The sequence below is a fragment of the Gossypium arboreum genome, unplaced genomic scaffold (genome assembly GCF_025698485.1).
Source record: "Gossypium arboreum isolate Shixiya-1 unplaced genomic scaffold, ASM2569848v2 Contig00346, whole genome shotgun sequence".
NCBI classification, from domain to species: domain Eukaryota; kingdom Viridiplantae; phylum Streptophyta; class Magnoliopsida; order Malvales; family Malvaceae; genus Gossypium; species Gossypium arboreum.
The window spans coordinates 9182-15306 of NW_026440462.1; the positions used below are offsets into that span (position 1 = coordinate 9182).

The window sequence follows — 6125 nt, forward strand, 5'->3', positions numbered from 1 at the left end:
ATAGGACTTGGTGGTATCGATATCGAATGATCGTGTTGGTTTGCAGGTTGCTGCTTTCGTCCCTCTGTTGTATATGTGCATCTGCACCTATTTTTCCTTGTTCAAAATCGGAATGTTGATGTTCTATTCATTAACACCGAGACAAACAAGCTCAGTCAGCTTGCTTATGATATGCTCGTAATACTCCCTTTTGTCTTCCATCTTAAAGAGCTTCTACTTGTTCTCTCATTTTCTAGTATGTCTTACTCATAAATATCTCTATTAGGATGGTTGCGATATGCTCCTCCAATTTGTACAACTTTCTCAACCTTATCCGTATCCCTGATAATGGGAAAACAATCTTGAGAAGGTTAGTCTATTGATATATACAAAAATGTGGTTTGAGTTAGTCTCATGTAAACATCAACTTATATTGCAGAGAATGGGAACATAGATGATGCTGTCCCTTTCTTTGGTAAAGGATTCAACAAAATCTATCCTCTCATTATGGTTATATACACATTGTTACATGTGACAAACTTCTTTGACCGTGTCATTGATTATTTGAAACTGGAGAATATTCAAGTTTCAAGATCAAGACGATGATGCAGATGGATTCGACTCATCAGGTCTAATTATCTTGCAGAAAGGTAATTTACTACACCTGGCTATATCAGCATTTGCTAAAATGTCATCTTCTTTGTTTTCTACAATCTACAAATTGTAAAATGTTCAGAACGGGCTTGGCTCGAGCGAGGACATAGAGTTGGTGAACATATTATTCCATTGGCAAGGAATTTCAGCAGCATGAATGTCGACATTGAACCCGGAAGCAACAACACGGTATGTCTGCTCTTGCATTTGAACTTTTCATTTTTTTTTATTGAGGTACCTGTGTCTGAAAATCATATTCGTATCCGATACATATGCGGTACCAGCAGATGACTAGTGCAGTAATTGGAACGATGAGTCAACAATTTAAACCACTGAATGAAGAGGTTCAACATGTGACAAGCAGAGAAACTATCATTAAGAATCATTCTAGCACAAGAGAACACCAGAAAAAGCAAGCATCTAACACGGCGTCAACACTAGAAGAATCAACTTCGTTCAAGAGTGTAATAAGACCGACATCCAGAAATTATCCTCGAAATGGGAATCAATGAAGTCCGGTCTTGTAAATTTCAAATCTATCCTAGAAGTGAAGAACTACCTCCCTTTCGTCAGACAGAAGAAAACACATTGTCCTCCATCGCTTCCTCGTCTGAATCCCTTGATGATATTTTCCAGAGATTGAAACGACCGACTCTGGACCTTAGAGACTACGGTGCTGACAATGATCGTATGTTTTGAACTGGAAAGCAGAAACTTTGGTCAGTCTAGATGGTGAATATAACCATTCTTGGAAGTGAATCAGAAGATGACTTCATTTCTCACCGAGGTCTGAAGCATGCATGTGCTTCTGTGGTAAGCAACACTGAAATGTTTTTACCAAAGCCACACAATTTTTGCTACAACTCACTTCGGAGTAGGGGAAGAAACAAAAACACAGTCGAAAAACACCAGATAAATCTGAGGGATACTGTACACTAAGGTTGATTATTGACTAAGAAAGTTTGCTTCCTTGTTACAACAGATGGTTTGTTGTATTATGAAGTTCTCTCTTTACTGTAAAATGAAAGGCATTCTCATTTTTTATCCCTTTTCCTTATTTTCACCCTCAACCCTGAATCTGTCTCAGTCCATATATGGACCTGCTTTAATGTACATGTACCAGGACAATTGTCTTTGGTGCAACAAATCCAAAAGGACACTATGGTCTTGATGCTTCAATTTACAGAACCAGTTTCTCATCTTCCTTAAATGTTTCTCTTATTTATAAATATACTTACTGTTCTTAACCTTAACTGAACCTAGTTGTTTCTGTTGATATGGCACTCTCTGGTTCCTTCTAAGCAGGTTTGGTATTGTCCTAGTCCGCTCGGCTGCAAAGAACCCTGACAGGGAGCGGTTGTGTCATAACGCACATAATATAAAATGCAGCAAGAACAATGGTTATTAGAAGCATATTAAAACTTCGATAGCCTGCTTTATGGCTTTCCATTGATCATTACACACCTGAAAACATTACACAGATTTCCAACTAAAGTAAGGAAGAACCATGGGAACCATACAAAAAAATATTGTCAAATCTAGTTTCACAAGCTTGTCAATAGATGCTTCTTTGCATTGCATTATGAATCCAGGGCTTAACTCGGTTTATGCAGTCATCTCTTAAAAGTGGCATCCAGCGGATTTAGAGTTTGAATCTCAACATTTGCATACACTTCCATTTTCTTCAAGTAGTGGTCTCCTTTGTACACAAAACAAAATATGCTTTGCACTACCAAATACACAATTTTGGATGCAGCAATTCCTGTTTCAGATATGATTCTCATCCTTTGGGAAGAACCCAGCCTGATTTGAAGCAAAAGACAACAGTGAGCAGAAAACCATTTGCAGCTCCAGTACCAAAGTTCCAATCCGAAATCTTCATTCTTTTTCCGGGGGACACAAGTGGAGAAATCTATTTTGTTTGGCATGGTGCCAGTAGTCTAGGACAAGAGCCTCGTTCCCTTCAAAGCTTGCTTCAGGGAATGTCATGAATTGACCTTCTGAAGGTGTCTTCCCGTAAAGCCTATTGTATGATACACTAAACACAGACAAAAAGCTGAGATGTACCAGAGAATGAGGTATATCACCAGAGATATTGTTAGGAGACAAATCAATACTTCCAAGCTTGTCATCCCTGATATACTATCTAGAATGCTTCTTGAAAGGTTGTTCTCTTCCAAACACAAAACATGAAGGTTCTTCAACTTCCCAAAGCTTGGCCAGATTGGTCCTGTAAACTTGTTATCACTTAAACCAATAGTCGGCGGAAGCTCCATACATCATTGTATGCCAAGCGCGGCTTACCTTGCTCTTTACTTTTTACCAGTGAGATGCATTTTGTTATCTCTCCGGAAAAGGAATTGTTAGATAAGTCCAAGTAAAAGAGATATTCGAACTTGCCCATCCAAGAAGGAATGGAACCTTCCAACGAATTCCATGACAGATCCAGCAATTGCAGCATCTTAGAACTACTCAACCAAATTGGAAGAAACCTCTCTTGTGACAAAATGTAGAAGTGCCTTAGCAGATTCACGTTGCTAGGCATTTCTTCCTGGTAAAAGTCCAAACCAAGGACCAATTTAGTTCCAAATTTTTTGTGTGAAAGATGAAGCTTTTTCAAGCTCGGGCAAGAGGATAGACTACCAGGTACTGGTCCCTGAAAATTGTTAGAACCAAGACGAAGCGGTGACTCAGATCATTGCAGAACAATTTATTCTGATGGGACCGTCCAGACTGTTGTTGTGCAGATGAATCCTCAAAAGTGAAGCAGAATTCACCAAAGTCAATACATGACTTCAAATTTTTTTTATTATTCATAATCAAATAACATTATTTTTCTACCAAAATCTTTAAAAACAAATTATGTTATATAAAAATAAATGAATCTCTTTCTACCTATTAAGATCCAAAATCCTTAATCCATTTATTTTCTTCTATCACTCGTTACTTTTCTCTCAAAATTTACTTTTAGGTTTGTTTACATTAGTAAAGGCTTAAAACTCAAGCAAGAAAGAACTATGGGAATACCAGAGGTTGCATAAAAAATATTTTCTCAAGCTTGTTAGACATGCTTGTTTACATTATGAACCTAAGGATTAACTCAATTGGTACATGCAGTCACCTTTAAAAAATGACATTCAGTAGAACAAATCTCAGCATCTGCATACCCTTCCTTTAGGAATAACCCAGCCTGATTTGAAGCAAAAGAAGACACAGAGAAAAAACCAATTGCTGCTCCAATTCCAAAGTTCCAATCCATAATCTTCATCTTTTACCAGGGACACAACTGGATGAATCTGTTTTCTTTGACATGGTGCGACTAATCTAGGACAGAGAGCCTGGTTCCCATCAAAGCTTGAATCAGGGAATGTCATGAATTGACCTCCTGAAGGTGTATCCCCGTAAAGCCTATTGTATGATACATTGAATACAGACAAAAAGCTGAGATGTACCAGAGAATAAGGTATTTCACCGGAGAGATTGTTACAAGACAAATCTAATACTTCCAAGTTTGTCATCCCTGAGATACTATCTGGAATGCTTCCTGAAAGGTTGTTCTCTTCAAATTCAATACATGAACGTTCTTCAAGTTCCCAAAGCTTGGCCAGATTGGTCCAGTAAACTTGTTATGACTTAAATCAATAGTCGGTGGGAAGTTGCATATATTGTCATATACCAAGCGTGGCCTACCTTGCTCTTTGCTTTTTATGAGAGAATGTGTTCACATGATTCTTTCAGTAGAGCAGTTTCAGTAGAGCAGTTTTGTGGACAAGGTTTTCTAGTCCAGTTAAACTTTCCGGTATCTCCCCGGAAAAGGAATTGTTAGACAAGTCCAAGTAAAAGAGATATTCGAACTTGCCTATCCAAGAAGGAAGGAACCTCCCAATGAATTCCATGACAGATCCAGCAATTGCAACATTTTAGAACTACTCAACCAAATTGGAAGAGACCTCTCAGGTGACAAAATGGAATAATAAGTGCCGTAAGACTCGTGAATTGCAGATTCACATTGCTAGGCATTTCTTCCTGGTAAAAGTTCAAACCAAGGTCCAATATAGTCAAATTTTTGCAGTGTTGTAGTATCTCCAGTGCTGTGGATATATTATTGATGCTGGTGTTTCCGAGCGAGAGGAATTCCAGTGCATGCAGATTTCTAAACTCAAATGGAACTACACCACCGAGTTTGTTGCGTGCAAGATGCAGAACTGTCAAGCTCTGGCAAGAGGATAGACTAGCAGGAACTGGCCCTGGAAATTGTTAGAACCGAGATGAAGTGAGGTGACTTGGGCCATTGCAAACAATTTATTCTGATCGGACCGTCAAGACTGTTGTTGTGCAGATCGATCCTCAAAAGTGAAGCCGAATTTACCCAAAGAAGCAGGCAATAATCCAGTTAATCTATTTGAGCTGGCAGAGAAGGATTCTAGCTTTCTCAGTCTCCCAAAAACGTCTGGAAGACTTCCACTAAAGTCATTCAAGGAGATATCCAATTCAACAAGGATAGAAAGGTTCCCAATTCCGTAACTCAGTGGCCCCGAAAACTGATTTTGTTGAAGGTGCAGAACTCGGAGATGTTGTAGCCGGAACAAATTCTCAGGGAAAGTTCCTGACAGACCATTTCCATTAAGGAAAACATACTGCAATGAAGTACAATTCTCCAAATATATCGAACCTTCTCCGAAGAAGTTACGTGCAAGATCAAGATATTGGATATGAGATGAACTTGTGCAGAATTGCATGCTGATGAAGCTAGAGAAATAATTCTTTGAGAGATCCAAATACTTAATTGATGGTAAATGAATTGCAGAAGGAAGTGGACCGACGAGATAATTGTTACTCAAGTCAAGGACTTCTAGGTTCCGAAAACGAAACAAGTTGGCAGGAATTTTACCATGGAAGAATTAAGCGAGAGGTTCAGGATTCTGAGTTGCTCCAATCCCACCAAACTCTCACATATAGTGCCTGTAAGTCTTTTGTTCCCAAGCTCTAACCCGACCACTCTTCCATATATAACAGAGGAATTGTCACAAGTGATGCCTGTAAATGAGCAGCAGTTGGAGCTGCTCCAGTTCCACCCACCAATATCCTGTTCTAAACATTTGGTGAAACCTTTGAGGGCCGTTAAGTCATTCATATGGCATGCTGGTTCTTGAGATGCCTGTATCATCTGCTGAAGCATGACAGCCAACAAAATGAAAACCAAAGACATAGTTGGGACGCCCATGAAGGAGCTATTATTGTTTTTTACTGTGTCCTGATGAAGGTATGGTATCTATTATTATTTAGTTAATGTTGATACAGGGCTTAACAATATAAAAGTATAGAGGAAAGAGAATGGTTGCTGAGGAGGTTGATTCACCAGTCGAGACCGAGAGTTGGAGATTATGGAGAATAACTATGAAGAGAGTTTGAATGTTGAGGGCTGGAAGAATGTTAACAGAGTTTAGGCTTACTGTTCTTGAAGGGTTCCCACTTCATTATGGAATCGTAAG

The 6125-nt window shown here is 38.9% G+C and overlaps 1 pseudogene; it reads right to left on the reverse strand.

Moving 5' to 3' along the window:
- Positions 1-2246: 2246 nt before the first annotated feature.
- On the reverse strand, positions 2247-5842 carry LOC128288928 (phytosulfokine receptor 1-like; annotated as a pseudogene).
- Between the last annotated feature and the right edge of the window lie 283 nt (positions 5843-6125).